Genomic DNA, 11,432 nt, shown 5'->3' on the forward strand with positions numbered 1-11,432 from the left:
GGTAGCATTATAAGATGATCTCTCACTAAATTTCAAGGTATAAGTGTTCTCCCTGAGTATGCGCTGTTGCTACAGTTCGTCGTGCCGAGACACCACGTGATGATCGGGTGTGATCAGCTCTACGTTCACATACAACCGGTGCAAGCCAGTTTTGCACACGCAGAATACTCGGGTTAAAGTTGACGAGCCTAGCATATGCAGATATGGCCTCAGAACACTGAGACCGAAAGGTCGAGTGTGAATCATATAGTAGGTATGATCAACATAGTGATGTTCACCATTGAAAACTACTCCATCTCACGTGATGATCGGACATGGTTTAGTTGATATGGATCACGTGAGCACTTAGATGATTAGAGGGATGTCTATCTAAGTGGGAGTTCTTAAGTAATATGATTAATTGAACTTTAATTTATCATGAACTTAGTCCTGATAGTATTTGCATATCTATGTTGTAGATCAATAGCTTGCGATGTAGCTTCCAGTTTATTTTTGATATGTTCCTAGAGAAAATAAGTTGAAAGATGATAGTAGCAATGATGAGGACTTGGTCCGTGATCTGAGGATTATCCTCATTGCTGCATAGAAGAATTGTGTCCTTGATGCATCGCTAGGTGACAGACCTATTGCAGGAGCAGATACAGACGTTATGAATGTTTGGCAAGCTTGGTATGATAACTACTTGATAGTTTAGTGTGCCATGCTTTACGGCTTAGAACCGGGACTTCAAAAACGTTTTGAATGCCATGGAGCATATAAGATGTTCCAAGAGCTAAAATTGGTATTCCAGACTCATGCCCGAGTCGAGAGGTATGAGATCTCTGACAAGTACTTTGCCTACAAGATGGAGGAGAATAGCTCAACCAGTGAGCATGTGCTCAGATTGTTTGAGTACTACAATTGCTTGAATCGAGTGGGAGTTTTTCCAGATAAAATATTGATCGAAAGAGCTCTCTAGTCACTATCACCAGAACTTCATGATGAACTGTAATATGCAAGGGATGACGAAAACGATTCCCGAGCTCTTCATGATGCTGAAATCGATGAAGGTAGAAATCAAGAAAAGCATCAAATGTTGATGGTTGACAAGACCACTAGTTTCAAGTAAAAGGGCAATGGAAAGAGAGGGAACTTCAAAGAAGAATAGCAAGCAAGTTGCTGCTCCCATGAAGAAGCCCAAAGCTAGACCCAAGCCTGGAACTGAGTGCTTCTACTACAATGATCTAAGGCCATGGACATTGCCGATTGCCGTAGACGTCGACGCCATGCCGAGATCTGGGTATTCGCTGCCACTGCCATCGACATCCATGTGGCATGTGGATTCGTCGGCGGGCACCGCATTGACGCGCGCCGGGGAGCGCATCGCTGTTGCTGTCGGGCTATGCTTCGTGTGGAGGTGGGATGGCTCAAGCCGTGTACCTCGTGTAGAACTGGGGCACCGGTGTTGTTTGCTGGTCTTGTGTGATGGAGAATCGCTGTGGGAGGGAAGTAGACGCTGATGCATTGGAGCTTTGGGTAGGGAGCAGTGGGGAACAGACGATGAGATATTAATGGATGTGTACTGGAGGTGGAAACTAAAAGATGGTTAAGATGTCGTAATTGCTTCGTAAGAGATGCGAAGAGATGAAGCGATGTGCTCCTGTTGGGCTTCTTCTTATCGGTTGACGAAAGAGGCCTTTTCACTTCTCAAAGAGTCGAATCACCTGGAAAACATGTTTTTGTTAAGAAAAATGCTGACGTGGTGAGCTGCATGATCAAAATAATTAAGAGTAATTGATGACGTGGCAAGCCGCTGAGGTGGATAGGCTGCATGTCAAGAGAAATAGGTTAGTGGGGATGAACTATTTAGGTATTATAGATTGGTGTAAAGCGCATGAAGAAACTCCATGCTGATGGGCTTTTGGAATCACTTGATTATGAATCACTTTATGCTTGCGAACCATGCCTCATGGGCAAGACGACTAAGACTCCATTCTCCGGAACAATGGAGTGAGCAACAGGCTTGTTGGAAATAATACATACTGATGTATGCGGTCCGATGAGTGTTGAGGCTCGCGGCGGGTATAGTTATTTTCTAACCTTCACAGATGATTTGAGCAGATATGGATATATCTACTTGATGAAACATAAAGTCTGGAATATTTGAAAAGTTCAAAGAATTTCAGAGTGAAGTGGAAAATCATTGTAACAAGAAAATAAATTTTCTACGATCTAATCGTGGAGGCGAATATTTGAGTTACGAGTTTGGTCTTCATTAGAAACAATATGAAATAGTTTCACAACTCACGCCACCTGGAACACCACAGCGTAATGGTGTGTCCGAACATCGTAACTGTGCTTTATTCGATATGGTGCGATCTATGATGTCTCTTACCGATATACCACTATTGTTTTGGGGTTATGCATTAGAGACAACTGTATTCACGTTAAATAGGGCACCATCTAAATCCGTTGAGACGACACCGTATGAACTATGGTTTGGCAAGAAACCTAAGCTATCGTTTCTTGTAGTTTGGGGTTGCGATGCTTATGTGAAAAAGTTTCAACATGATAACCTCGAACCCAAATCGGAGAAGTGTGTCTTCATAGGATACCCAAAGTAAAATGCTGGGTACACCTTCTATCACAGATCCGAAGAAAAGACATTTATTGCTAAGAATGGATTCTTTCTGAAGAAGGAGTTTCTCTCAAAAGAAGTGAGTGGGAGGAAAGTAGAACTTGATGAGGTAATTGTACCTGCTCCGGAATTGGAAAGAAGTTCATCACAAAAATCAGTTCTAGTAATGACTACACCAATTAATGAGGAAGTTAATGATGATGATCATGAAACTTCAGATCAAGTTACTATCGAACCTCGTAGGTCAGCTAGAGTAAGGTCCGCACCAGACACTACTAGCATTTGCTTATTTGTCGTCTGCCAATTCTTTGTCGTCTGCTGGCGGACGGCAAAGAAGGTCTTTGCCGTCCGCTTACAAAATACGGATGGCAAAGAACTGGCTGATGGCACAGAAGGTCTTTGCCATCAGCCAGTTCTTTTCCGTCTGCAGGCGGACGACAAAGATGGAGGTGGGCCCCACTAACGAGCTGCTCAGAAAAACCTAACGGAGCAAAAAAGCAGACGGCAAAGGGGGCGGACGGCAAAGAGATAACCTAACTAACGACTACCCACCCCGCCCCTTCCCCTCCCTCTCTTTCTGTCCTCTCTCCCCGACGAGACCACCGCCAACCGCCGCCGCCCCCGCCACCAGCCACCCGCCGCCACCCCGACCACCTGCCGCCCCCCTTGCTCCGTCGCCCCACTTTTGGGGAATGTAGTAATTTCAATAATTTCCTACGCACACACAGGATCATGGTGATGCATAGCAACAAGAGAGGAGAGTGTGTCCACGTACCCTCGTAGACCGAAAGCAGAAGCGTTAGCACAACGCGGTTGATGTAGTCGTACGTCTTCACGATCCGACCGATCAAGTACCGAACGCACGGCACCTCCGAGTTCAGCACACGTTTAGCCCAATGACGTCCCTCAAACTCCGATCCAGCCAAGTGTTGAGGGAGAGTTTCGTCAGCACGACGGCATGGTGACAATGTTGATGTTCTACCGACGCAGGGCTTCGCCTAAGCATCGCTACAGTATTATCGAGGTGGACTATGGTGGAGGGGGGCACTGCACACGGCTAAAAGATCAAACAGATCAATTGTTGTGCCTATGGGGTGCCCCCTGCCCCCGTATATAAAGGAGTGGAGGAGGGGGAGGGCCGGCCCTCTCTATGGCGCGCCCTAGGGGAGTCCTACTCGCACCGGGAGTAGGATTCCCTCTTTCCTAGTAGAACTAGGAGCCCTTCCAAGTAGTAGGAGTAGGAGGGAAGGAAAGGGAAGGGAAAAGGAGAAGGAAGGAGGGGGGCGCCCCCCCTAGTCCAATTCGGACCAGCCCATGGGGAGGGGTGCAGACAACCTTTGAGGCCTTTCTCTCCTTTCCCGTATGGCCCATTAAGGCCCAATACGAATTTCCGTAACTCCCCGGTACTCCTGAAAATATCCGAATCACTCGGAACCTTTCCGATGTCCGAATATAGTCGTCCAATATATCGATCTTTACGTCTCAACCATTTCGAGACTCCTCGTCATGTCCCCGATCTCATCTGGGACTCCGAACTACCTTCGGTACATCAAATCACATAAACTCATAATACAATTGTCACCGAAACTTTAAGCGTGCGGACCCTACGGGTTCGAGAACTATGTAGACATGACCGAGACACGTCTCCGGCCAATAACCAATAGCAGAACCTGGATGCTCATATTGGCTCCCACATATTCTACGAAGATCTTTATCGGTCAAACCGCATAACAACATACATTGTTCCCTTTGTCATCGTTATGTTACTTGCCCAAGATTCGATCGTCGGTATCTCAATACCTAGTTCAATCTTGTTACCGTCAATTCTCTTTACTCGTTCCGTAATACATCATCCCGCAACTAACTCATTAGTTGCAATGCTTGCAAGGCTTATAGTGATGTACATTACCGAGTGGACCCAGAGATACCTCTCCGACAATCGGAGTCACAAATACTATTCTCGAAATACGCCAACCCAACAAGTACCTTCGGAGACACCTGTAGAGCACCTTTTGTAGCAACCTGACCCGAATGGATCACGTCTACTGTGCTATGGTGTCATCCCTGGATCAGTAATGCTGACACCACACAGTACATCGAAGGATTTATAGCAGAGTTGCAATCACACACTTATTACATCGATGGCTCAAAAAGAACTTATTACAATAAATATGGCTGAAGGCCATCTAATATCGATAACAGCGGAAGACTCGGAAGATAAATGGGTCCATCAACTCCAACGGCATCACTGAGTATAGGGCCACGACCTAAAAACACCTCAATCGTCGTCTGAAAAGTCTGCAACATTAACGTTGCAGCCCGAAAACGGGTCAGCACATGGAATATGCTGGCAAAGTAACACATAGAGAGTAATGGAATGAAACAACTATACTATATGCATATTTGGCTGGTGGAAAGCTCTATGGTTACAGTTTTGTGTAAAGCCAGTTTTTTCCTACTACAAAGGAATAAATTTATTTAACTATCATGGTGGTTGTGAAACATTGAGAATGGTTGACAGCATTCTCAATCCCAATTAAAAATAATTAAAAACCTAACAACATTAATTAGAAGTAACATGTTGAGATTCACAGGATATTCAAGTACTAGATACTCAAGTTGTCCATAACCGGGGACACGGCTAATCATGATTAGTTTGTACACTCTGCAGAGGTTTGCGCACTTTTCCCACAAGACTCGATCGCCTCCGTTTGTTTTCTCGCACTACATGGTGTTTGAGAAGCGGATGACCGAGACACAGTCTTTCAGAAGCGCTAGCACCTTACATGTGGGGTAGACCGTACCACCTATAACCCCTACATCTGCTAGTCCACCCCGTAAGAGTTCGCACAACTTAGTCAACTATGCCAGAGCCCATAGTAGCATGTGGCTGCACATGGAAGTTTCTAGCATGAAAGATCTTATGATCCCTTTGAGCCTGGGTGGCGGTCCGAAAAAAATAGGCAAGTCCTGATAGACATCAGGTGCCTCAATCCACCCAGATGTGTGTTTAAGTTGCCACCTTAGATAAACCATTAAAATTATCAATCTCACATCTGTCATGGATAACACTCACCCAATCCACGTCTACTAGCATAGCATGGCATAATAAGCAAACGTAGAAGTAACTCCCAAAGGTTTCATAGTAACACAGGTAATAGGTACTACCTCATCTACTTCCCATCCCACAATTTAATTAGATCCTAATCATGCAATGTGAGAGGATTGATCTAATGCAATAAAACTGGATCGTAGAAAAGGTATCATCAAAGTGTTACTTGCCTTGCTGATGATCCGCGAGTCCTAGGGTTTCGAAGTAACAAGCGGCGCAATCCGGGTGATCTATCGCAGACAAACAACAAGCATACAATAAGTACTCATCTAATGCACAGGTAAAACTCGAATAAGAGATCGAACCAGATAGTTCAACTTAAGAACTCCGGTTGCAAAGAAAGAACGAACCGAACAAATGACGAAAAAACAAACGACGGAAGAAAACAACTCGGTTCTAGCAAGTTGAAACTAGGTCAAATTTTACCGGGGCAAAAACTTGTTTAAGTTGATTAGATGGAACGGCGGTTTCGAGACGAAACTCCAGGTGCTTGAATCACCTGATTCCGATAAACGAGCGAAAAGAAAGACTAGGAAGAAGATCGGATCTGAGATCGCGATCGCGAAAAAGACGCGGAATAAATCCGACGAGAAGAAAAAGAAGAACGGTTAAACGAACGGACATTTGTTAACCTAGAAGAATCCGGTGATCACGTTCGTTAGGACGAACGGTCCGGCGAACGGTCAAAGGCAACTAAATCGGAAAAGAAAACTAATCCGATCTAGGGTTTCGGAGAAGAAAACCGATCGAAAAACCGATCTAGAAAACCGGAACGGTTTAGAAAAGAACAGGAAAGAAAACGAATCGGAAGAGAAGAAAAGAATCGGAGCGATTAGAAGAAAACGATCCGAGGAAAAGAAAAGAGACGCGGGGCAACCTCGGCGAACGGGGCTCCGACGGCGGCGGCGTAAGGCGGCGGCAGCGTGGGCGAGGTGCGGCGTGTGGGGCGCGGCGGCGGCGGTGATGCAGGGCGCGGGCGGCGGCTTAGGGCGGCGTGGGTGAGGGGCGGCGCGGCGCGGGGTGTGGTGGAGCTCTAGGCTTTGGGTTTGATGATTTAGAGGGGGGGTGCTTGGGTATTTATATTGGGGAGGGGTGAGGAGACTTGGGGTAGGGGGCAAGGAATTAGACTAGGAATAGGAATTCTAGATGAAAAAGAAAAATGGAATAAAGGAAAAAGGCTAAGAATCCTACTAGGATTCGGTAGAAGCAAGAGGCGAGGCGGCGGCCTCCTGGCCTTGCGCTGGCGCGCCTGGGCACAGGGGCGCAGCGGCGGCTGGGGCTGTGGCCGGCCTGGGCCTGCGGTAAGTCTTTTTTTTATAAACGGTTCAGCACGCAGAAAACAAAACAAAAAGAGATCTAAACGAACTCCGAAAAATCTAAAGTAAATTTTCCCCGACTCCTAAAAATGAGCCGAACAAAATGAACTTTTCTCCGGGCCTAAAATGCAATTTTCGAAAACGCGCATTTTTCCCTATCCAAATAAAACTCCGGCAAACAAAATTGATCTATTTATTAAATCTTCATTTTTCCTAAATTTTGGGAAAGTCATATTATTCCCTCTCTCATATTTTGATATTGGAAAAATAATTGAAGATAAAATAAAATAAATCAAATGATCCTCTTTTCAAAATTCGAGAAAACTCTCAAATATGAAAATAACGAAATCTCCAACTCTCTCCGAGGGTCCTTGAGTTGCGTGAAATTTCTAGGATCAACCAAAATGCAAGAAAATATGATATGCATGATGATCTAGTGTATAACATTCCAAATTGAAAATTTGGGATATTACAAACCTACCCCCCTTAAGATGAATCTCGCCCTCGAGATTCGGGTTGGCTAGAAAATAGGTGAGGGTGGTCCTTGAGAAAATCTTCTTCTCTTTCCCAGGTGGCTTCATCTTCTGAGTGGTGGTTCCACTGAACTTTGCAAAACTTGATAACCTTGCTGCGAGTAACTCTGCTGGCATAATCGAGAATCTTGACTGGCTTCTCCTCATACGTTAAGTCATCCTTCAACTGAATCGCTTCCAGCAGCACTGTATCTCTTAGCGGTGTCTCTGCCATCTCGGCGTGACATTTCTTCAGCTGAGAAACATGGAATACGTCATGAACTCCTGACAGTCCCTCTGGTAATTCCAACTTATAAGCGACTTCTCCCATACATTTCAAGATCTTAAACGGTCCAACGAAACGCGGTGCTAACTTTCCCTTAACTCCAAAGCGCTTAACTCCTCGAAGTGGGGATACTCGGAGATAAACTCTGTCTCCGGTTTCGTAAACTGTCTCCTTGCGTTTTGAATCTGCGTAGCTCTTCTGCCTGGACTGGGCTACCTTGAGCCTATTGCGAATCAATTTAACTTTCCGTTCAGACTCCTTAATCAAATCTGGTCCAAAGAATTGACGGTCTCCAACTTCGTTCCATGAAAACGGTGTCCTGCACCTCCTTCCGTATAAAGCTTCGAAAGGTGCCATCTTCAGACTGGTTTGGTAACCGTTGTTATAAGAAAACTCCGCATATGGCAAGTTATCGTCCCAACTAGATCCATAATCTAGTGCACAAGCTCTCAGCATATCTTCCAAAATCTGATTGACTCTCTCGGTCTGTCCATCTGTCTGCGGGTGAAAAGCTGTGCTGAACTCTAGTCTGGTCCCTAAAGTTTCATGCAACTGATTCCAAAACTTTGAGGTAAACTGGGTTCCTCTATCTGATACGATACTCCTCGGAACTCCATGCAAACAAATGATTCTAGTCATGTATATCTTTGCTAACTTAGCACTGGTCTAAGTGGTCTTAACTGGAATGAAATGTGCTACCTTCGTCAAACGATCAACTACTACCCATATCGAATCATAGCCTGCTTTCGTCCTGGGTAGTCCTGTGATAAAATCCATGCCTATCTTATCCCACTTCCATTCGGGTATCGGCAATGGTTGTAACAATCCTGCTGGCTTCTGATGCTCTGCCTTTACTCTCTGACATACGTCACAAACTGCTACATATGCTGCAATATCCTTCTTCATTCCGGTCCACCAGAATGTTTCCTTCAAATCCAAATACGTCTTGGTATTCCCTGGGTGAATCAAATAGGGTGAATCATGTGCCTCTTGCAAAATCAACTTCCTGATCTCCGGGCCATTGGGCACATACACACGATCCTCAAACCATAGGGTATCGTGTTCATCCCCACGAAATCCCTTTGCTTTTCCTTCGCTCAATTTCTCTTTTATAGCTGCAATCTCCTTGTCAGATTTCTGAGCTTCTCTGATCTTATCCATCAATATTGACTGAATCTCCAATGCTGCTACATAGCCTCTCGGAACTATTTCCAAACATAGCTCACGAAGGTTTTCTGCTAATTCCTTTGGTATTTTCCCCGTCACTAGGGTATTGACATGGCTCTTACGGCTCAATGCGTCAGCTACTACATTAGCTTTTCCGGGATGGTAATGCAATCTCATGTCATAATCCTTGATGAGCTCCAACCATCTCCTTTGTCTGAGGTTCAACTCCTTCTGCGTGAAAATGTACTTCAAACTCTTGTGATCCGTGTACACCTCACAATGATTTCCAATGAGGAAATGTCTCCATGTCTTCAATGCATGCACTACGGCTGCTAACTCCAAATCATGCGTGGCATAATTCAACTCATGAGGCTTCAGTTGTCGTGAAGCATACGAAACAACTCTTCCTTCCTGCATAAGCACTGCTCCAAGTCCTCGACGTGAAGCGTCGCAATACACCTCATAATCCTTGGTCTGATCTGGCAAAATCAATACTGGGGAGGTGACCAAACGTTTCTTCAACTCCTGGAAACTAGCCTCACACTCCTCAGTCCAATTGAACTTAGTATCCTTCTTCAACAATTCAGTCATAGGCTTTGCAATCTTTGAAAAGTTCTCAATAAATCTCCGGCAGTATCCTGTGAGTCCAAGAAAACTCCGGATCTCTCCAACTGTCGTTGGTGATTCCCATTCGGTTACGGTCTCAACCTTTGTGGGGTCAACTGCTATCCCTTCTCCGGATATAACATGTCTGAGGAATCCAACTTCCTTCAACCAAAACTCACATTTGCTAAATTTGGCATATAACTGATGTTCCCTTAGTTTCTCCAAAACCAAACGCAAATGTTCCTTATGCTCCTCTTCATTCTTTGAATAAACTAGGATGTCATCAATGAACACTACGACGAACATATCCAAAAACTCCATAAACACTTTGTTCATCAGGTTCATAAAATAGGCCGGTGCGTTAGTCAATCCAAATGACATAACGGTATACTCATACAGTCCATATCTTGTGGTGAATGCTGTCTTAGGTATGTCCTGCTCTCGAATCTTCAACTGATGGTACCCTGATCGCAAATCGATCTTGGAAAACACTTTAGCTCCTTGCAACCGATCAAACAGATCATTGATCATTGGCAGTGGGTACTTATTCTTGATGGTTACTTCATTCAATCCACGGTAATCAACAACCATCCTTAATGATCCATCCTTCTTTTCCACTAGAATTACGGGTGATCCCCAAGGCGAAGAACTTGGGCGAATGTAACCTTTATCCAATAACTCCTTAATCTGATTCTTAATTTCCACCAAATCCTTTGCTGGCATCCGGTACGGTCGCTTCGATATTGGGCCTGTACCTGGCAATAACTCAATCAAAAACTCAATGTCTCTATCCGGTGGCATGCTTGGTAATTCCTCAGGAAATACATCAGGAAAATCCTTTACCACTGGTACTTCTTCTTGCACAACTCCTGATAAGGAATTTACTTGTGTCCTGTTTGGCACATACCGGGATACATACTTGATCCTTCTTCCTTCTGGTGTGGTAAGCAAAATTGACTTACTAGCACACTCAATATTCCCTTCATACTTTGATAACCAATCCATGCCTAATATCACATCCAATCCTTGAGATTCCAATATTATTAGGTCTGAGGGAAACACATAGTTACCAATCCTTAATGATAACCGATCACACCATCGTCTAGCCATAAACTCCGCTCCTGGTGAGCTTACTAACATGGGTGACCTAAGGGCTTGGGTTGGCAGGTTATACTTATCCACAAATCCCTTGAGATGTATGAATGCGATGCACCAGTGTCAAAGAGAACGAGTGGAGTAAATGACTTAACCAAAAACTTACCGATTACTGCATCGGGCTGATCTTCAACCTCCTCCACATTAATGTGGTTCACCTGTCCCCTATTAAAAGGGTTCGGCTTCTTTCCAGAGCTTCCATTGCCATTTCCATTCTGGCCTTCGGGACATTCATTGGCATAATGTCCGGTCTTGGAACACTTGAAACAAGTGACTTGACTCAGGTCTCTCTTGGTTGGGGTCGATGGGATGGTCCAGTTCTGGCCGTTGCTTCCTCCATTCCCATTTCCATTCTTGTGGCCATTATGGTTGTGCGAGCTACCTCCTCCATGGGTGTGCTGAAACTTAAATCCCGGTTTAGGGGCAAAACGGGGCTTTTGCTGGGCTCTAGAGTTATACTTCCCCTGTCCATACTTCCTCTTACGGTTCTCAATCTGCTGTTGCTTCCCTTCAATCATGATGGCACGATCTACCAACTCCTGGTAGTTGTTGAAACTTGCTACCATCAACTGCATGCTTAATTCATCATTCAATCCTTCCAGAAACTTCTCCTGCTTAGCTGCATCCGTAGCAACGTCATCTGGGGCATAACGTGCTAGCT

The sequence above is a fragment of the Triticum dicoccoides genome, chromosome 2A, assembly GCF_002162155.2.
Source record: "Triticum dicoccoides isolate Atlit2015 ecotype Zavitan chromosome 2A, WEW_v2.0, whole genome shotgun sequence".
Lineage (NCBI taxonomy): Eukaryota > Viridiplantae > Streptophyta > Magnoliopsida > Poales > Poaceae > Triticum > Triticum dicoccoides.